The following is a 23,578-nucleotide window of genomic DNA, read 5'->3' as shown; positions in this document are numbered from 1 at the left end:
TTTTGATTGTGTTGAATCTCTATATTTTAACCACATCAAGGCATCTCTTTATTCACATCAAAGAGTTTCACAAAACATGATTGTGCTATATACGCGTGCACACACAGGAACACAGATATACTAGACACTGGGATTGAGGCATACCCCTTGCTATATCTATCTGGGAGATCTGAGGCTCAGGGACTTTTGTATAAAGACCGAGGAGGTACATCATTCTGAAGCGCAATAGGCCTGACCCAATGTGAACCCCCTTTGGAAGTTATAATTTGTCATAGAGCATATCGTCCATCACACCAGTCATTTCCAGAGTTGAGGTCTTAAGTGTCCATTCAGGTCTTAGGGTAAGAGAGTGCTCTACATAATATATTAAAAAGGGGGGCACCTGTTGCCCTACTTTGGAAATCCTAAGAAAGCCCAAGCTGAAGGTAAAGGGGGGTATTCATCCCATACCCTCACCCTGGTCTTTAATGGAATGGGGCCAGCAGCCCAAGTGGGAACTGCACTGAAGAGGAGAGCCAGAGAGTGACCATGTAGACATAGAAAGGAGTGGGGGAGACCAGGTGGCCCTGTCAAGCCCAACAGAGTCTGGGGAACCCAGGGAAGAAGCAACACTAGCTTTTGCTACAGAGCTGCAACTACACTCAGAAGGAAAAGCTGTACTAATAGCAATGGGCTAGTTCCATTCATATGGTACATACACACACAAGTGCTGGTAAATCTCCTGCTACAAAGTTCCAGGGGAGTTTTGAGTGGACTCCTTAGGAAGCGGAGACCCTGTACTCTGCAGGAGGAGGCTCAAGCCAGGAAACATTTCCCACTGTTTCTTCCCTGAGGGGAGGTAGAAGAATTTTGAGATAGCATGTAAATACTACATAGTTTATTAACAATTACTGAAAATGAAGAAAACCCAGGAAATATGCAAACCTTATTTTAATTTCTCATAACTGGTACTATAACATCTCTATGTATGACATTTATATGTAAACTAATTATTTTTAAGAGGTCAATAAAATTATGTTTCTGTTTATCCCTTATTTATCTTTTTCCTTATTTCTCTCTTTTTTATAGATATGTTCTCCTTTCTAGTTACTTGAGACTACCTGCAGTGATAGTAACACATTTGCAACACAATATACAATAGTACAGGCTTTGAAATGAGACAAATCTCTATCTTGTTTCATTTGAATTTAAATTTAGTTTTATCAATTTAAATTATTATGTTATCACATTCCTCCCTCTCCTGGCTAGCTCACATTCAATGACTAATTTCTTAAGGAATATGATCATTATTACCAGTTATCAATGTCAGTATTTTCCTGATTCAATTAAAATTTCTACATAACTTTTTCAAAATAATTCCCATGATGCTTGTGAGAATTAAATGAGACCATATACCCAGAGTGGCTTTATCAATGACTAGCATATATCAAGGGCTTGATAAATGTTAGTCTTACCCCTGTGATCCTGAGAATATGCTGTAAATAGTTTTCTGGTTTTTTTGCAATTAGTCAATCCAAATCCATATGTACATTTCACACTTATTTCATATTCTTTAACTCATCTTGCCAATTAGAGAATTAATATAAAAAACTTTAGCTTAGAAGCTCTATGGTTCAGCTTTAAACTGTCCCTCATTCAATTCCAAATTTTGTCTTCTCTCTCATTGTCAGTAAGTGAGCATTTTTAAAAAAAATTTATTAATTAAATCTGTTATAGATATTTGTCCTTTTTACCCCATTGACACCCTCCTCCCAATCCCATCACCCCCTCTCCCCAGCATTATTGTTTATGTCCTTGTTTACACATACCTGCGTATAAGTTCCATGGTTTATCTCTCCCCCCACCCCCATCCACCTCTTCTGAGGTTTTTCACTCTGCAACCCACTTCCATGTCTCTGGATCTGTTTTGTTCCTCAGCTTGTTTTGTTCATTACGTTCCATAAATAATTAAGATTATGTGATATTTGTCTTTCTCTGATTGGCTTGAATCTATGAATAAAAATCAAGATAAAATAAAGAATGATATAGCTGATATAAAAAATAGCTTAGAAAGATTCAATAGTAAATTAGAAGAAGCTGAAGACTGAATCAGTGAGTTAGGAAACAAGCAGCAAATGGGAAAAAAAACAAAAAATAAAAAAAAAAAACAGGAGGAGAGTTTAAGAGAACTTTGGGACACTATGAAACATAACGACATTCGCATCTTAGGGGTACCAGAAAAAAAAGAATCAGAGAAAGGAATAGAGAACCTGTTTGAAGAAATGATAGAAAATTTCCCTAATTTGGTGAAGGAAAAAGCATTTGTTTTTGTTTTTCTGTGTTTCATCCCACAGTTGAGGTTTGGGGTTTCTGCTTTTCCTCATGTGATTATTGTGATAAGAGTATCAGTCACCTCTTTGTTAGCACTGCCTACATATAAGCATTTACCAAATCCTGTAGCAATACAAATACATTTAGTGATATTAGTTTCAATTTTATTTTACAGAATAGAAAATGGATACACAAAAAGGCTGATTAACTTGTTTGATGTCACCAGGCTGTATGTGGACATGTGATTGTTAGTTAACCTTGGCTCTCTGGCTTCAGTGCCCTTTCTCTCAACCACTATGTTTGCTGCTTCTCATAAACTGGTTAGCACAGTCGCTAGCATTTAAGGCACTCTGAATGTTTAGTCATTGACTTTCTCTGACACACTCCATTCTTTCTAGGGTTGCTAATCTATATTTGACCTTGTTGCTTGATTACCTTACCTCAGCGATTTTCAACCTGGTTCATTTCAAGGACACATAAACTAATTACTAAAATTCTGTGGCACATCAAAAAATATACTTTTTACTGATCTCACAAAAAATATAGGTGTTATTTTGATTCATTCACACTGGATGGCTATTGTTGTGTTGCCTGTTGTCATTTTATTAATTGACAATCTAAGGGAAAAGAGGTTAGTTCCCCTGCAGAACACAGGTTGAAAATCACTGCTTTATCTGATTTTCTTTCCAGTATTCCTAAATTCACCCAGAGACATCAGAATGTTTGCGTGATTGTTCACATTATCTGCATTATTTATTTAATTCTCACTGGTCCTTAATGCTCTGCCAGATGCTTGCAAGCATTCCACTAAAACTGCTCCTCTCAAGAGTCACAATACTGCTTCGCTTTTAAATCCTATAAACACCTTTCCATTCTTACTACATTCGAATTAACCTTTTAAGTGAAAATTTTTCCCCTCAATAAAATCTTATTTTTTAGCTTTAGGAATACTCCTCATTCTGATTTCTATCCAAATTCTTGAGTTATTGCTTTTGTTTTTCTATTTTTGTTTGTTTTTAATCCTTACCCGAAGATATGTTTATTGATTTTAGAGACAGCGGAAGGGGGTGGGAGATCAATCTGGTTCCTCCTGTATGTGCCCTGACCAGGGATCAGATATAAAACCCACAACCTAGGTATGTGCCTTGAACAGGAATTGAACCTGCAACCTTTTGGTCTAGGGGACAACACTTCAACCAACTGTGCCACACCGCCCAGGACTCTGCTTATTTTATCTGATTCCAGTTAGCCGCCAGGAACATTTCTCATGTTACAGTGTTGTAACCCAGGAGATCGACCTAACTCAGACGCCGAGATGGGGTTTAATAAAAGGAGTTTATTGAGCTAAGTCCGCAGGCACCTGCAGTATGTCCCACACAGGAGTAACTGCGGCCCCGGAGAGCTAAAATGGCTTCTTTTTATAGGATTTTGTAAGGGGGTTGCTACGTGTAAGCAAGCATGTTACAGAAGCGGAATTTAGCAGTTAGTTAATTACCTATTACTCAGTTTCCCAGACATCTCAAAGGTCAAGATGTTTTCAATAGATTATCGCTGGTGCCGCCCAGGATTACTCAAGGGTTAGTTATTACCCCAGGGTTAGCGATTACTTAGGGATTAGTTAGTGAAGAATGTTCTTCAGTAAAAGAGTAAACTGACAACCCCTTTGGTTGTCGTGAAGGCCTCTGGGAGTTTGGGTCAATGGCACTGAGTTATAGCAACAGAACATTTTAAAACCTTAAGTGCAACTATTTAATGAAAGCCCATGGACCTTGAAGCTGAGCAGTGAGGTCTACATTACTGAACAGCAGAGAAGATTGACATAATGTGCTGTTTTTCACAACAAATTAAAAAAGAAAACATTTTTTTCTGGCCTTTAGCATGATTTTTGTGACTAGGCTTCCATTGACAAGTGAACAAAATGCTTTTTGCAAGTGGACAAAATTATATACATATATTTATATGTATGTAGTGTTATATATTTATACATATATATAGCTCTTCTAAAGTTATATAATATATATAATTCTCTTCTAAAACACTAGTGCAAATTATGATACACAAGGATATTATATTAGGCTCCTTCTAGTTTTAACCGGTTATGACACATTTAATGAGAACTTTTAGCCATATTGGGATATACAGGGCCAGATAAAATGTCATTGCTTGTCGTTTAAAACTTTTTGCTGTAGTGTGTTTTTATCACTGTCGATTTACAAACATCACCAAGACTAGATAGTTCAAGAACATCTAATAGGAAAACATATGAATCTTTCATCCACTTTATCTGGAGAATAAAGAAAATGTATTCAGCTAAATGTAACATTTTATTTAAAAAAATAAGTTAGCCTTAGAATGATTTGGGAAGATGGTACAAAATTGTTGCAAGGGGATATAATGTTATCAAATGATGGCAATTCTATGTGAATATACTTTACAGATTAAATAAGTTTCCTAGGATACTTAGTCATTCTAATTATATTTAGGTACATAGGAATGATAAACAATTATTTACAGGTTCTAGGAAACTTAAGTGGGTTTAGGGATTGCGTAGGGATTCTAGATTGAAAATTATATTATGTAGTCATTTCCTGGACTGAAAAAAATAGGTGAAAAGGGTACACAGACAGTAATCATCTGTGTTCTAGTACATAGATTCCTTTGTGTGAAATTGACTTCCAATAATTATCTTTCAGAAATTTTAATCTAGTCAACTGGTTTCTCTAGTAGAAATCCTCTATGTGTTCCTATTGCCTATAGAAGATATCTATACGTTCTTCAATGATTTGTAACTGGGGAGACTTTCAGCTCTTCTTTCTTCTTTCTTTTTTGCTTCACTCTTGTGTGTTCCCCATGCCTTTGTGTATATGGTATCAAACTTATTACCCTAAATATCAGACCTTGTTACAAAACGCTATAGCATTTTATATAGTATTTCTTTACCTGGGATGTGGTAGACATTTCTGCTTCATAAAGGATGAGAGGGTACCATTCTGATCAATTACTACTATCTTAGCTAAGTTGCAGACAAATGAGCTATTTTCAGTGTGTCTGGCCTAGATGAGAAAATAAGAAAAGCATAAATACCATTAATAAATACATTTTGAACTTTCTATCAGAGTAATGGAGTTAACTGTAACATCATCTCGTTAGTGTTACTTTTATTACTAAAACACTTTAGTACATATAAATATATAGCATAGGCATACAAAGATATATATAAATGTCACATCATTTATTCTTTGTTTTACAGCTATCTTCCTACTAGCATATTAAGAGCAATAAGCTATTCAATGCTGGAAATGTCGTTCTGGTTCAGCATTTCAGGAGTACCTCTTTAAGTAAACTGTCCACACAGTCTACAAGAAAACAAAACAAAACAAAAAACACAATTTGTTGAAGAGGAGAAAAAAAATAGCTGACCAGTTGTAAAAAATTAAAATATGGAAATTAGATTTAGTTAGAATTTAGAAGATTGTCATAAATTATCACAAACCCATTGAAAATAAGATCAGTTTTGCTGACGAGATTTTCTGGTTCGGCTTCAGAGCAAAACATGACACAAACACCAATTTGACCTTGTTTGTGTCTGAGGGCATGAGAAAGTACTCAGCAATATATTCTTGCTTTAATTCAATATATACTTTTTGGTAACTGAGAGGTCAAAAGTAGCTTTAAGGAGCACTGAGGGTACTTGAGATGGAGAAATACCCAAGTTTTCTACATAAATAAACATTAAAAGAGGAAGTATTCAGGGAATGATTGGCTATATGATCAATGATATTTCCTTAAAACAAAACATTGAGATGTAATAGAGTTTTAAATACGTAATAAATCTGCCTCGTGTATTTATTTTACCATTCTTTGCTTATCAAATTAAAGTTACTTTCTCTAAATTCAGCTGAGTAAGAATTTAAAGTTATAATCTTGGTTATTTTGAATTGAAGAAACACCATGTTTGCTATAAAGGACAGGAAAACTATTTTTAAAATACTGGAATAATTGAACTCTGCATTAGACACTAACCTCAGTACAAAAATAATTTTAATTGAGCATTTAATCAAAGTATGTTCTTACATAGTTGTGATTAATGTAATTTTTTTTCAAAGTATGTGAGACAATTTTATTTTAAATGATCATATTTTATGTTTTCATGGAATGGGGAAAAAAGACTAATTTTTACTTTTTCATTGTTGAGAAAATGTTTATAATAATTTCTGAACTGCTGTTAGCATTGTCCCACATCAGCACTAAGTATGTGTTCATACCTTTTTCTGGAATCTCTATTCTGTTCCATTGTCTCTTTTCCTATTCTCGTGTCAAATTTATACTTTTTATTATAATTTTATAATGACTAAAAGTGCTTACATTTTATTGTCTTCACTATTCTCCAACATTTGCTTTTCTACATAAATATTAAAATCATCCTGTCACTTTCAATAAAATAATCTGCTAAGATTTTTATTTCGTGCAATATCAAATTGTAGAGAATTGGCATCTTTGCATTAAATATTGAGTTTTCCAAACCACGACCAGTGTATAACCCTCCATTTACTTTGGTTTCCTTAACTCCTCCCTATAATAATTTGTAGTTTTTCATATAGAGGTATTTCAATTCATTTAATAGATTTATTCCTGGTTACCTAATTTTTTAACTTTATCAAATATACTGCAGACACGAGTATGTATCACAAACATAGAGCTCTTTAAATTTTGACATCTGAACATTCCCCTGGACATCTGTAACTCATCTTCATAAAAATAATTAGCACAGTGCTAAACAATCTAAATGAAGGCCCTGATGGCAAAAGGTGCAGGCACCAGAAAGAATGAGTGAGCCTGAGGGGATGATGCTGACTTCTACCCAGAACTGGAAGAGTAGCCTTATGGGAAGAAGATAGCTCTGTAAAGCCTTTGAAATAAAAAGCCATGGCTGAGAAGAGCTAAGATGCTGCCTGCCTGGACCACACACTCTGCTGCCTTCTATACGACTCAACACCTGTAACTGCTATATGGACAGAAGACCCCTAGGGCTTCCAAGCCTGCAGGGCTCATGGGTGTATCCTCAGAATTCACAAGACTACAAGATAAATACTACTTTAACCTCTAACAGCAGATTTTTTTCTCTAGAGATGGAATACCACATACGATGAATTTTATCTGTCATCTTTTGCTCAAAATTATGGACATAAGATGTATTCATATTTTTCAGTGATTGTTTTATTCACACTGTCATATTAATTTTATTGTTTAAAATTATTATCAAAAGTGTATCTTGTTACAAGTATCTATATTTACAACTATATCTTCAAATAGAAAATTAGGATCTCAAAGTATATATCAAAATATTTATAATTTGATTACTATATACACATGGAATGTAATTATGAATGAAAAAGCATCATCATATATGCAATTGTGTAGAGTGAGCCATGGAAAAATTAGAATTAAGAGCTATGCACAATACGTCTTTCAAAATAAAATGAAGTTACAGAACTCTGAGATAGTTGCGTATCTACTGACTAGCTGAGTACATTTGAGTATAGTAGTTCCTTAGATTTGCTTAAAGCTTCTACTGAGCTTATTAAGTAATAGCTACCTTTAGAGATTAAGCCACAGATAAATCATGCATCAATTTCAAAATTATACACTTTAATTATAATGATAATATAATGACAATAAATGTACCAAAATTTAGATTTTAGGTTATATGGCAACAACTCTTAAATATATAATAAAATGATCAAAACCAAAACAAATTTTCCCCATTTGAGAGTTAGTTTTTAATTCTTTAAAATCTTTACAATGGAAATGAGCTTGAATAGAACAATGTAGAATTGTTTTGTTTTTTAGAATGTTAGAATGTTGCTAAATTTACAGATAATCCATGACATTAAAAAAGTAAATAATGTGTCATCCATTCCATGAATAATGTGCTTATGTATTTCCAAATAAAATGTAGGGCTATTAGGTGTTGCAAAATAAAATTTAAAAAGTTGGAAATCTCTATTAGAAGACTTTTCATCACTACTGTAAATTAGTGAATCAGAGTAAAATTGTATTTTGATTGAAATATCTTTCTCATTCACACTCACACACCTTTTCATTGGCATTAAACTTACATGTCTCTCATTTATATGTGAGAGAGAGCAAGAGAAAGATTCATCTAGATCTGATTATTTCAATTTCCTTTTCTATAGGGAAGGATCACATGAAAAATCAAAAATTATTAGAAATGATATACCCTTGTTTATAACACTTTATTAGAGGGGTCTAATTTCTAAGAACACAATGCATGATTTCATACCCTAAATGAGAGACTGGATCTTCAGGTAGAATTTAACTGTCCCAAATGTGTACATTTATATGTTGTTACTTAATTAAGATTTCCAACATCAAGTGATGATTTGGTTTCCTAAAAGTAAAACTAACACATTTAATCTGCATTTATAATGATTTAAACAACACTAAACTTGCTTATATTTTGTAGCTGTTTTATTTTCAGATTCATTGGTAACTGGATATTTATTCCTGGAGCTCGCTTTATTTCAAGTTCCTTTCCCTGTGGTTTACTTGTCTCTCTCCCTTGAGACATTTCCTTAATGGAGATTTAAGTCAATAGGAAAACTGCAGAGGCTATTGAATTTAATAGTCACCTGATGGAGCTTGATCACCATGACCTTCTCACCCCAATATCTTCTCTCAAAAAGAGACCATCTGTGCTGCTTATAGTCTTTCTAGAGACAGTCAGGAATTTATCTGATTCACTTTTTCTCACTTACACCGTATCACTCTTACCTAAGTTCAACATTATACGAAATGATTTTCCCTTCAGATATATTATGTTTTTTTACTTGTTAAATAAATTAGATCATTTGAAATTGTCTGGTCTTTATTTTTCCACATATTTTTTACTTTATGTTACAACTTGATACTGGGATATTTGCAGAGTATTTGAAAATGACATTGGTGATTTCACTAGCATGTTGTAAAATAAGTTGTACAATTGGACATTTATACATAGAATTAGTTTTATTAAGTATTAAAGAATCACATTTAATTTATCATTTACTTTTCAGAGGTGTTTGGTTCATCAAATGGTTAGATATACAGCAGAGATTAAGTGGGGAAATTGAGGATTTTCTTATTTCTGAAACCCAGAAGCTATTGAACAATTGTTAGCATTTCCAGAGGGCAACATAGTTAATTTTCTGAAGAATAACAAAGGAATGAACAGAGAACTGGATCTAAAGTTTAAGTAGCATTCATGGGATGACCTTGAGAAACTACAATTTGTAAAAATATGCTAAGAAGTTTTATTTTCAAACTACTTATATTAGTGGAAATTTTCAAGAATGTAGTCTTCTTTATCTGATTTCTTTCATTTAGCATGTTCTTGAGGTTCATCCATGTTACTGAACATAGGATTAATTCACTCATTTTCATTTATGACACCACTCACATTTAAAGTGATTATTAATATAGTTGAAGTAATACTGTTATTTGTAACTGTTTTCTATATTTTGTGCTTGTTCTTTGTTTCTTCTGTTTTAATATTCCCAACTTTTCTGACTTCTGAGGTTTTACATTAATTTTCTCTAGTCCCTTAGTGTATCCATTGTATTTATTTTTTAAATAAATTATTGGTTTCCCTACAGTTTGTAATATACAAATATAACTAACCTAAATCCACTTTCAAATAACAGTATAAGCTTCAGTGGCAGAGCAAGTACTTTTCATAAGAAAAATTTCAATTCCTTCCTCTTTCCCATTGTAACATTGCTGTTACTCAATTTACTTTTCTGCATGTTATAAATATTATGATTATTATTATAATAGATAAACAGCTATGCATTAACAATAAGAAAAATAAAATATTTTACTTACCCTCATTTATTCCTTCTCGGGCACTGTTTTTTGGTATAGATCTGATACAGGTTTATTAAGTGAAATAAGTCAGTCAGAGAAAGACATATACCACATGATCTCAATTATATGTGAAATCTAATGAACAAAATAAATTGACAAACGAAATAGAAACAGAGACATGGATACATGGAACAGACTGACAGCTGTCAGAGGGAAATGGGGAGGGGGGCTGGATGAAAGAAGGTGAGGAGATGAGCCGAAAAACACAGTGTGGTGTTGGCCAGAAGAAAAAGAAAGAGAGGGCCAGGACTGGGTGAAGGCGGCGGCGGGGGGGGGGGGGGGGGGGGGACGGGGACATCTGTAACACTGTCAACAATGAAAACAACAACAAAAATATCTAATTTTAAACCTAAAAAAATAAAAGAGAAAGAATGCCAGGGCTACTGGCAACAGACTCTCTAGGTTTTGTTTGAGAACATCTTCATTTCTCTTTCACTTCTGAAGTAAAATTTTACTGGATAGGAAATTCTCTGTTAGTGGGTTTTCTTTTAACACTTTACATATTACACTCTACTCTCATTGTTTGCATGATATATGGTGAGAAATCTGATGTAATTCTTATCCTTGTGCTTTTCAGCCAAGGTGTCTTTCTTCTAGCATTTTTTCTTTGTTCATTTTTATTTTTTTCGATGTTCTTTTTGTTTTCATGTAGTCTAAATGATATGCCAAATTATGAGTTTTGTTGGTAGTTATTTTGCTAAATGTTTGCTGTAGATGTCAGAGGATTCAGTTTTCTTTAGTTTTCTTAGCCTTTCCCTCTGCAGTTGTCTTTGAATTTTCCTTAAGAACTTCCTAGAGTTTGTTTTTGGCAGATTTTTTTAGTTGTAATTCTGTTATTATACTCAAGCCGTGTTGAAATGGATGGTGGTAGGGGGTGTGGGAAGGAAAGACTATACCTTAGTCTTTTAATGTGCCTGTGTCCCAGGACTGTGACTTTCACCAATGTCTCTTAGCCTGTCCCCTGCCCCTCACCACTCCCCTTACATAATAAGACAGGAAAGCCAGAGGCCCTGGAGGTGGATAATGAATGACTCATTTCCCTACAGTGTTGGCCTTCCTTGTGGAGAATGCTCTGAGAATATTTTGCTTATTTTCCTTTTCCTTTACACAGAATGTGAGGACATGTTTTTAAATCTTCAACATGAGAACCTAGCGGGATTCTTGGAGGTAAAATCTACAAAAAAAAGGTCTAAGGTCCCTGGGGTTTCTCATTCTCTCATACAGATTCTCTAGCAATTAGTCAAAATGACTATGTGTTCTTACCAGATTAAGATTCCAGAGGTTTCTGTTCCAGGTAAACTGTTGTAAACTGCAATTCATTGTATTTGCCTATTTCTACAGAGTCCAGATGGTGCTTTGTCTACTGATCTCAAGTCTCTAGGTCTAATAATAGTAATTGACTTTCAGTGTGTTCAGCTATTTTCTTGGAGTGACGGAATGACAACTCATGGAGTTGCAACTGGAAATCTCACAATAACATCCTAACACCAAGAAACTATTTTACACATTATAAAGAAAAAAGCAGAGTGTGAGAAAAGAAATTTTGAATATTAAAATGTTTTCAGTATATGGTCTCCATTCCTGATGATTTGAAACATACTCTTTGAATGTTAATTTCTATAGTTCTAATTAATGATGATGCTAGGATATTTTAGAATTCATATCTAATTAAGTATATGAAAACGGCCTTATAAATATTAATGTAAAACAAGAATAAAAATACTTGCTAATGGCATTTTTTCCTATTGGATATTAGTAACTTGAATTCCAATAATGCAAATATATATTGATAGTATTATTAATTACATTTGGCATATCTCTAATAATTTTTCTTTCCCACATATATCAAGATAGTACATATATGCTATATTTTTTTTTCTGTAATATTTATGTGGATACTATGTGGTAACTTATAAAGCCATATGAGGATTTTTCTTTAAAACTATGGGGTTAAAAAAATTATTATTTAGTTATAGGGTCATTTTTCTATTAAATAATCAGAAAAGGAAAATATTTTATGTGCCTGTAATATATTCTGATAAACACTAGGGACCAAATGATGAATAAGCTCTACTCTTTGCCTTCAATTCTATCGATTGATAGTGATCTCTGCTATGGGGACACATTAGAAACTCTTGACTAGCTCATTACTCAAACTGATTATCTCACTTCAAGGAGATTCCTATGCCTCTTCTCATGAAATTTCTGGCCTAAGAACTGCTATTAATAATCACTTTGCTTTCATTCATTTTTTTTGTCTTTTTTTTTCAAAATGTGATATCCTCCTATTAACAATTATGTACTGATTTGAGGTATATGCTCTAGGAAATACAAAGAGTAATTGAAATTGATTCTGATGTAAAAGAGCATATGGTCTTGATTGAGAGATAAAATATGTAAATAATAAAGAAACCTGCTGGAACCATGGAGCAGTTTATTTTCACAATTTTATGTGCATCCTCTAATCTGTCATAAAGTAAATGAAACAAATTAAATTAATACAGGATCCTAAAAATGAGAGAATCACTTTTTATTTTATTTTTTATTTTATTGATTTGATATAGAGAGGAAGGAAGAGGGAGAGAGAGATAGAAACATTGATGAGAGAGAACATTGATTGGCCACCTCCTGCATGCCTACCACTGGAGATCGGGCCTGCAACCTGGGCATGTGCCCTGACAAGGAATCAAACAGGCGACCTCTTGGTGCATGGATTGATGCTCAACCACTGAGCCACACTGGCTGGGCAGTGCAATAAAAAATGAGTAGTGCAATAAAAGATGATTTTGAGATGATGAGGTATAGAGAGACACAGGATATAGATGTATTTATTATTTTACTGCAGATTTTGAACTTTCAGTAATCATTTACTCATTTTATGGAATGACTTAATGATCCTTAGTCACATCTGTAGGAGAAACCCACTTTTCCTTTTAAGTGTCTCTCCTTTGTTCTCATACTGCTAATACACTTACAACAATTCTGACACAAATGTGTGTGTGGTTTTTCCATACCAAACAATTCTCTGTGACACCACCTGGGTGTCCCACAATTGAACTCAATTTGACACTATCTACATGGAGACAGTCTCATCCCACAGGTTCAGGGCACAGTCCTATGAGGCTGGCTCCTATTTCAGAAGCCATCACAAGTAGTAGGTCCCCAGATTACCCACAATCTCTGTTCAATTTGGCTACAAATCTGAAGTTCCCATAATTTTTTCCCCCTGGATTTATTTACTAGAACTCACAGAATTCAGGAAAAATGCTTACTAGCGTTATTAGTGGAATTGAGGTATCTTGTTCCATACTGAGTGCTGGGGTTAGGGTCTTTATGATATCTTGAGAAAAATAATTTTCCAAGACTTCATGAAAGGATGAGTGATTTTTATTTGTGTGAAATTACATCTTTGGGTTTCCAAAGTCCCATTTCCCTTAATCCAGTCCTGGAGGATGTGCAGATTTAATAGAGTTAGAAGCAAAGCCAGCATCCAGAGTTTTCATTCCATGGTGGAATTGGGTACAGTACAGCATCAGGTTGGCTGCCATCCATTCATCCATTGTGTGGGTCCACACAATGGGAGAATGCAGGGGAGCCAAGAGAGTGCATCCCCTGCAACAAGAGTCCCAAGAGTCCCAAGAGCTCAAGAGAGTGAATCCTTCGTTTAGGAGATTAAATATCTCAATTTTTCCCATGCTTCCAATGACCTGTTTCCAGGTATGACTGACAGACAAGTGCCTTCTCTGCTTCACCCAGACTTTACTGGGTATGCATCTATCCTCCACTGTCCAACCCCTTCCCCCAGGGAACTGTGGGGAATAAACCTGGGGAGAATTGCACTACAGCTTCCTGGCAAAGCTGCATACAGATATGCCTATACTATTTGGCCTTCCCTTTGCTCCCTTTTGTTTTTAATAATTAGGTTAAATTACAATGGTTATCACTAGTACGTTATATAATAAAAGATATGATACATGGTGCAGACGAACAGACAGATGAAATGATACATAGGGTGAAACCTGGAAGGATATGAAGCATAGGAGGTTCTGTCCCCAGAAATTTGAGGTGTGTCTCCCTCCCAGTACATGGGTGGGCTCAAAATTTGTATGCTCTCTAAACCCCTTAATTTTGGGAATTTTATTGAGCTTGGTCACTCAGGCATAAACAATTATTAACTCTGTTTTTAGCTCCTGTCCTCCCTAACGAAGGGGGAGTGGGTAGAGCTGGAGATTGCAGGCCCTTCATCATGGTGATCACTGACATCCAGCTTCCCATCAAGTGTCACCTCAGTAGGACAAAAAACACAGATATCATTGAGGCTATTCCAAAGGATTAAAGAACTCTGTCTGGAACAAGGGTAAAAGACCAAATATTGGGAAAAAAGATGCTCCTAGTTCTTCACTTAGGAAATTAAAGGGTTTTAGGAGCTCTGAGGGCAGAGACTAATATATATATATTCTATTATCTTACAACCTTCAATGCTAATTTTATACAAAAGTAAAAGCCATTTATAGATGAGATCATCTATAAATATTTTACCTTACTATTAACCTCAAATAGAAGGAGAAAGGGAGGAAGAGTAATTGTGGTACAGTAAAAATAAAATAAAAAATACAGTCCAGCTGGTGTGGCTCGGTGGTTGAGCATTGACCTATGTACCAAGAGGTCACCAGTTTGATTCCCAGTCAGGACACATGCCCAGGTTGTGAGCCTGATCTCTAGTGGGGTTCATGCAGGAGGTGGCCAGTAAATGTCCTTTCTCATTGATATTTCTACCTCTCTTTCTCTCTCACTTCCTCTCTCTAAAATCAATAAAGGAAACAATTTTTTTTAAATGAAATAAAATAAAAAATACAGTTCTAACAAAATTTAACGCCGCTATGTGAATGCTATTCTCTCTGAAGTGTGGTGTTCTCGTTTTTCAATGTTTGCCCTTTCTGTTTCACATGTTTTTGGGAAAACCAGAAGAGATAGTATATTTTGGAGCTAGAAAACTGTTGGTTATTTTTGAATTGATCCTTTTTGTTTTCTGGGTACTATATTGTACTAGCAATAAATTTGAAAGATTTTCATTCAGAGTAGAAAAATACATTGAAAATAAGGCATCTTACTGTTGCTCCTCATATCTATTTGTGATTTGTAATGATTAAGTTCTGAAGGATATGGAATTACACACACACACACACACACACACACACACACACACATCAATTGTAACAATCTTCCTTTTAGAACTGAGAGGACTCTAAGGATATGTGGAGCATAAGAGCTTGCCAATTTATTTTATATTATTATTTGAGAAGATTTATGTTGAATGAAATGTCACTGTGCAGGAAATGACTATTCTGTAAGTAGTATGATTTTATTCACCTTTTATTTTTTAGAAAATAATTGAAGCCACTTTTCTCTGTGACCCATCCTTCTTTTAGAGTGAGGATTAAAATGTTATTCCATTGTTCACCATCATGAAGGCAATTGTCATGCCCATGTATAACAAGTGTCTGAGAAGAAATATAATATTTCAGTACCATAGACAGTGTCATACTGTGCAGACAGTCATCAGCCATTACATTAGGTGGACGATTCTACTTCTCTTTCAAAATCCAGAGTCATGGAAGGAGAGAACAGACTGGCAAACCTCAGAGGAACAGGGGGTGGGAGGGGTGTGAAAAGATAAACCAAATAATTTATAAGCATATATGTACAACCAATCGACAGGCACACCAGCCTGGGGAAGGCAGCAAGGGGGTGGGAGTGGGAAGAAGAGGGTCAGTGAAGAAAAAAGAAGGACATCGATAATAATTTCAATAATAAAAATAAATAAAATTTAAAAAATCGATTGGAAATTATGTTAGTTTGTTTTATCACTATATTGACATTGTAGCTACTATTTGCCTTAATTTAGTTTATATATTGAATTCCAAATTATACATCTAAATGAAAATAGAAAAGATAATATACTTAAAGAAAATTTAAATTAATCAACCATTATAACACATCAAGCTAAATAAGTATAAGCTAATGTATAAAAATGTTCTATATTCTTGTATAAAGTGGATATTTTGTATATTAATGTATAAAAATGTTTATCAAATCATTCTATGAAATATAAAGGCACATTGCCTTGAATCAAGATACAAAGAATTAGTTGTCCATAGAGGGCACTAAAAGTAAGGCAAACTATACATTTTTCTCATAGGATAAAAGTAACATGTCTTGTATACCCATAAAACCCAATAGTTCTTTTTTAACACTCCAAATTCATTATCTCTATTTATTTTAATACTTCAAAATGTTACTAATTAACTCTTTAATTCTATTTTATGTAATCCTACTAGTTTAGAAATAGTATAAATTTAATTATTAACCAGTTAGCATATTAATTTCTGAGATGTATTCATTTTTATTTATTTTTATTGAATTTATTGAGGTTACATTGGTTAATAAATTTTTATAGGTTTCAAATGTGCAATTCTATAGTACATTATCTGTATACAGCATTGTATGTTCACCATCCAAAGTCTAGTCTCCTTCTGTTACCATTTACCCTCTTCAACCTTCCCCTACTCTCCTTTCCTCTGGTAATCACATACTATCGTCTGTGTATATGAGGTTTCTTTTTTTCAATCTCTTCACCTTTTTCAACCAGTCCCCCCTACCCTCTGGCAGCTGTCACTATGGTTTTATTTTGTTCATTAGATTCTAAATTTAAGTGAAATAATACAGTAATGGTCTATGTCTAAATGGCTTATTTCACTTAGAATAATACCCTCCAGGTTTATCCATGCCATTGCAAAGGCAAAGATTTCCCTCTTTCTCATGGCCAAGTAGTATTCCATTGTATAGATGTACCACAGGTTGTTTTTATCCACTCATCTACTAATAGGCATTTGGGCTGCTTCCAAATCTTAGCTATTATAAATAGCATTGCAATGAATATAGGGGTGCATATATTCTCTCAAATCAGTGTTCCAAGTTTCTTTGGATATATTCCATTAAGTGGAATTGCTGGGCCATAAGGTGGTTCCATTTTTAATGTTTCGAGGAAACTTCATACTGCGTTTCACAGTGGCTGCACCAATCTGGATTCTCAACAACAGTGCGTGCTTTCTTTTCTCCATATCCTTGCCTACACTTATCATCTGTGGATTTATTGATGAGTGTCCTAACAGGTATGAGGTGATAGCTCACTGTGGTTTTAATTTGCATTTCTCTGATGATTAGTGACATAAAGCATCTTTTCACATCTATTGACCATCTGTATGTCCTCTTTGGAGAAGGGTCTATTCTGATCACTTGCTCATTTTTATTTTATTTTATGTTTTTTCTTATTGACTTTTTTTTTTTTTTTTTTAAGGGAGATGATGTGAGAGGGAGAGAGATACAGAAAAATCGATGTGAGAGAACACTGATTGGCCACCGCCTGCATGGCCCCCACTGAATATTTGGCTCACATCCTGGGCATGTGTCCTGATTGGAGACCAAACTGTCAACCTCCATTTGACCATTTTTAATTGAATGTTTTTTTGTTTGTTTGTTTGTTTTTGGTGTTGAGTATTTTAAGGTCTTTATAAATTTTGGGTATTAACCTTTTGTCATTGGCAAATATGTTCTCCTGGTCTGTGGGTTGTCTTTTCATTTTGTTGATCATTTTCTTTGCTGTGTAAATCTACTTAGTTTGATGTAGTCCCATTTGTTTGTTTTTCTTTTGTTTTCCTTGCCCAAGGAGATACATCAGAAAAAAATATTGTTTTGAGAAATGTCCAAGAGTTTACTGCTTATGTTTTCTTCAAGGATTATTATGGTTTTGAGTTTTACATTTAAGTCTTTAATTCATTTAGCATTTATTCTTGTGTATGGTGTAAGAAGTTAGTCTATTTCCATCTTTTGCATGTTTTTGTCCAATTTTCCCAACACTGTGTATTGAATAGAGTGTCTTTAGCACTTGGCCAAATATTAATTGATTATAAAAATGTGGTTTATTTCTGGGTTCTCTCTTCTGTTCTACTGATCTATGTTTGTTTTTATGCCAGTACTCTGCAGAGTGGGGCTTCCAAGAACTGGAAGGACAGGTCAATTAAGTCTCCCACTGGAGAGGTGGCATGGGCTGAGCTCAAAATTTGGTATGAGTAGCAGCCATAGCCACACAACCCAGCAGCCATCTGAGTCCTGGACAGAAGCCTCCCAGGGAGACACACTCTGAAGGTTCCAGCTTTGCACAGCACTCTGATATTCCTGCAGAACTGATCTCAGCAGGGCAGGACCACTGGGAGTGGACGGACAAGCCAAGTGAATCAACATGTTGGTGTGTTTTGGAGTGGTAGTGCTTGCTATGCCTACCAGGTGGGGGAAGAATGACCCCTTCCAAAGCTACACAGCTCAGTTGCTGTCTGAGCCTCTGTCAAGAACTTCTCCAGAAAAACAGTGTACCAAAGCTACCCGTTGGGTGCACCCAGCAGACCTTTGTGCAGGACTTGAGCTTGGCAGGGTGATCTTGCCAGTAATTGGAAGACTGGGCTGGTGTACTCCACAGGCTGATGTAGGAATAGGAGTGTTTGACCCTGAGAAGATGCATCTGGGTTTCTAACAGACTCCTTTCTCTTCCAAGCAGACTGAATCCTCGCTGATTTTCACCACTAGATGCTAGGCAGGCTTCTCTTCCTGGCTCTGATGTTTGTGTTGGGGATCCTGGCATGGGGTTGAGACCCCATGCTCCTCCAGGGGGACTTTTGCAGCCAAGGTATCCCTTCAGATTCTCAGATGCCACACTTGGGCATGGGGAATGGCAGACCTTTCTGTATCTCTGCCCTTCCTTCACTCTCCATATGCTTCTTTTGTAAATCCTTGGTTGTAATACTTCTGTTCAGCTCGCCTTCAGTTGCTTATTCAGGTTGGTTGCTCTATAATTTAGCTGTAAATCCAGTTTGGTGCTGGGAGGAGGTGCCTGCAGATTCCACCTATCCTGCAGCCATCCTAGAATCCTCTCTTTGAGGTTTTTAATATTTTGTATTGTATATGATCAAAATTTGTACAAGCCATAAATTAAGATAATTTAGTATTTTAATGCTTTGTATGTCCTTTTTGAAAAACTCATATAACATAATTTTTTACTTTTTATATTTAATGTAATTATTTTATAAGCAAATACAATAATACTAAATAATGCTATAAAACAAAAATTTAAGATTGACAAAACATAACTGAATCAGCAATTACTGGAAATGCTATAAGAAATACAAGTGTACATAATACTTAGAAATGATACTATTCTAAAGGAAATAGAATTAAAACATTACTATTTTTGAGCTGTATCTTTTAAAAACTATAAAAGATTTTAGAGTTAAGTATATCAATATAATAGTTTCCTCATTTTCTGGAAGTAATATGCATCATATATCCTTGTATAGGCTGCAAAAAGAGAGATTCAGGAAAAAAAGGAAATATGCTATGTTTATGTAAAAAACAAATTAATATCAGAGAAAGGCAAGAAAATCCTTTTTAAATTTCATGCTCAAGTCAAAGACAGGTAAAGTGAAAAAATATCATGTTTGCTACTTTATGTGCATTTAGTCATAACTTCCCAGTGAGTTAGGCATTATAAATCTCATTGTGTGCACCAATGTGTGCCTGTGAGGGTATGTGTGTATCTTTCTCAAAGTCAATATTTAGGTAGTATTCAAATCCAAATATTCAAATCTAATATGCTACTAACTTTCATTCAATAACTGTTTATAGAATTGATATTCTACTGTTTATACTTCCTTTTAATGACAGTCATTTTGAGTGTGTGTGTGTGTCTGTGTGGATTTTTCATTCATTGGTGTTTTTAGGATTTAATTAATTATCAAATTTTAAAAATAAGCTCCATAACAGGTGAGCAGATGCATCCTTATGTCAAAGAGGAAGAGGTGAAAAATCTCCACCATTGCTTTGTTCACACCTGGGTTAGATTTTTAATTTACAATTCAAATAGCATTTTTACTTTGAGATAATAATATGCCAAAAAATAATAAATACAGTCTAGAAGTTTCACTTTAACATGCTTAGTGTTTAGCCAATATTCTTTAATATATAAGAGTTACTCTTGGGTCCAACAAGCATGTTATTAATCATCATATATTTATAACAGCAAGATCATAGGTTTTTGAAAACACCTAAGTTAGAGTCTAGGTTCCAATATAAATTCACTCAATTATCTTTTTATTTCTTTAATTTTTTTTATTTGCAGTAAAGATTCATTATTTTATACTAGTTGCAGATGTACAGCATAGTGTTTAGACATTTATTTAATTTATGAGATGATCATTTCAATAAGTCTGGCACCCACCTGGCATCATATATAGTTATTACAATATTCCCCAGGCTGTATTTTACATCCCCAGTAACTATTGTGTAACCACCAATTTGTACTTCATAATTTCTTCACCTTTTAACTCAGTCCCTCACCTCCCTCTCTTCTGTAAATTGTGTTTGTTCTCTGTATTTGTGAGTTTGTTTTGGGTTTGTTTGTTGATTTCTTTTGTTCTTCAGATTCTGCATATAAGTGAAATCATGTAGTATTTGCTTTCTCTGTTTGACTTATTTCATTTAAGATAATACCCTCTAGGTCTATCCATGTTGTGACAAATGGTAAGGTATCTTTCTTTTTTATTCTCTAGTAATATTTAGCTTTGTATATGTACTATATTTTCTTTATTTGGTACTCTATTAGTAAGCACTTAGGTTGCTTTCATGTCTTGGCTATTGTAAATATGCTGCGATGAGCATAGAGGTACATATACCTTTTTAAATTAGTGTTTTCAATTTCTTTGGATAAATAGAAGTAGAATTGCTAGGTCATACAGGTTATATGGTGGTTCTATTTTTAATTTTTTGAGGAGCCTCCATACAGCTTTCCACAGTGATTGCACCAATTTTCAATCCCACCAATTTATGAGAGTTTCCTTTCCATTTTCTCCACATCCTCATCAACACCTGTTTTTTTGTTTTTGGTTTTTAGATGAGAGTCATTCTGACAATATGAAGTGATAGCTCATTGTGGTTTTAATATGCATTTTTTTGATGATTAGTGACATTGAATATTTTTTTATATGTATTCTGGCCACCTGCAAATGCTCTTTGGAAAAATGTCTATTTAGGTGCACTGTTCATGTTTTAATTGGATTTTTATCGTTGTCGTTATTTGAGTTCTTTATAAATTTTCAATATTAATCCCCTATCAGATGTATCATTGGCAAATACCTTCTCCTAATTGGTAAGTTGTCTTTTCTCTTTGTTGGTAGTTTCCTTTGCTGTGCAAAAACTTTTGAGTTTGATGTAATCAAATTTGCTTATTTTGTTTTATTATTTTTTGTTTCCCTCACCTGAAGAGATACATTACAAAAAAATATTGCCAAGAACAATGTCAGAGAGTTTACTGTCTATATTTCCTTCTAGGGGTTTTATGGTTTGGGGTAATATATATAAATCTTTAATTGACTTTTAGTTTATTCTTGTATATGGCATAAGAAAGTGGTCTAGCCCTGGCCGGTTTGGCTCAGCGGTTGGAGCGTCGGCCTGAGGTACAGAGAGACCCGGGTTCGGTTCCCGCTAAGGGCATGTACCTCGGTTGCAGTTTGTCCCTGGCCCTGGTTGGTCGTGCGGGTGGCAGCCACTCGATGTGTCCCTTCACATCGATGTTTCTCTCTCTCTCTCTTCCTCTCTCTCCCTCCTGCTCTATCTGAACAAAAAATGGAAAAATGTCCTTGGGTGAGGATAAAAAAAAAAAAAAAAAAAAAAAAAGAAAGTGGTCTAGTTTCATTTTTTGCATGTTTCTGTACATTTATTGACTAGACAGTCTTTATCCCATGTATATTCTTGCCTCTTTCGTCACATATTTATTGACCATATAAGCATGAGTTTACTTCTGGGCTCTCCATCTGTGAAAATAGCCACTGGTGTTTTGATAAGGATTACATTAAAATTATAGATTTCTTTGAACAGTATGTTATTTCAACATTCTTCATATCTATGAACATGGTATATGCTCAATTTATTTATATCCTCTTCAATTTCTTTCTTCAGTGTCTTATAATTTTCCAAGTACAGGTCTTTTACCACCTTGGTTAAATTTAATTCAATTTTATTTAGTTTTTTCTTAATATAATTATAAATGAGAGCATTTTTGTCTTTCTGACTGTTCATTGTTGGTATGTAAAAAATGCAACTGATTTCTGAGTATAAATTATGTATCCTGCTACTTTACTGAATTCATTTATCAATTTTAGGGCATTTTAATGAAATCCATAGGGTTCTCTCTATATGGTATTATGTCATCTGCAAATAATGAGTTTTACATCTTTCTTTCCAATTCGCATGTCTTTTACTTCTTTTTCTTATCTGATTGCTGTCGCTAGGACTTTCAGTATGTTCATTTTCATTACTCAGTTATCTTTAATAAGTTGTTTAAACATTCTTAACCTTATCTAGCTAACACTTGGACAACTGGAAATGAAAATAGATGTTTATTTTTAAGTAAGAATATAAATAATAGCTCTGGCTAGGTGGCTCAGTTGGTTAGAGTATTGTCCCATCACCAGATGGTTGTGTGTTTAATTCCCAGTTGGCACACATACCTAGGTTGTAGGTTCAAGTCCTGGTCAGGGCACTTTCTAGAGACAACTGATTGATTTTTTTCTTTCACATTGATCTCTCTCTCTCTCTCTCTCTTTCTCTCTCTCTCTCAAATCAATAAAATCATATCCTTAGGTGAAGATTAAAAATTATATATTTATATATAAATATACAGTTGCAGCTATAGATATGGGTGGTATTTTAATGTCTGATACTAATATTTCCTATTATAAAATAATTTGTTTTAATACTTTTTCAAGATTATTTGCAAATATCTATTATTTAATGTCTTTAATAAAACTACTAAAAATTATAAATCAAATAATTGTCTTTAGTTTATATGCACAATTAAGAGAAAATAAATGCTAGACTAAAAACTATTTTTCAGACCTGCAAACTAAATTATTTATCTTGTCTTTACTGTTAAAAAATATAGTGTAAGATTTTCATAATATTGAGGAAAAGCTAAATATTAGTGTGTTTTAAGTTACTTTAAAAAGGAACAGTAAATATAAAGTAAAACATCTGTTTCAGAATAGAGAAGTCCATTCAGTGTAGGTGCTTGTTCTACATCTATTTGTGGACCATAAATTATTGAAAGCTCCAGACTGCATTATCCACTTCTCCTTTTCCATTTGTGCAAATCAGCTTCAATGACATAACTTGAGGAATTTTAATCACTGTACAAAATCAGAGCAGGATCTTAGGATCATACACATTTTTTTTTTCT

The sequence above is a fragment of the Molossus molossus genome, unplaced genomic scaffold (genome assembly GCF_014108415.1).
Source record: "Molossus molossus isolate mMolMol1 unplaced genomic scaffold, mMolMol1.p scaffold_m16_p_1, whole genome shotgun sequence".
Lineage (NCBI taxonomy): Eukaryota > Metazoa > Chordata > Mammalia > Chiroptera > Molossidae > Molossus > Molossus molossus.
Note: the sequence above shows the minus strand (reverse complement) of the source record.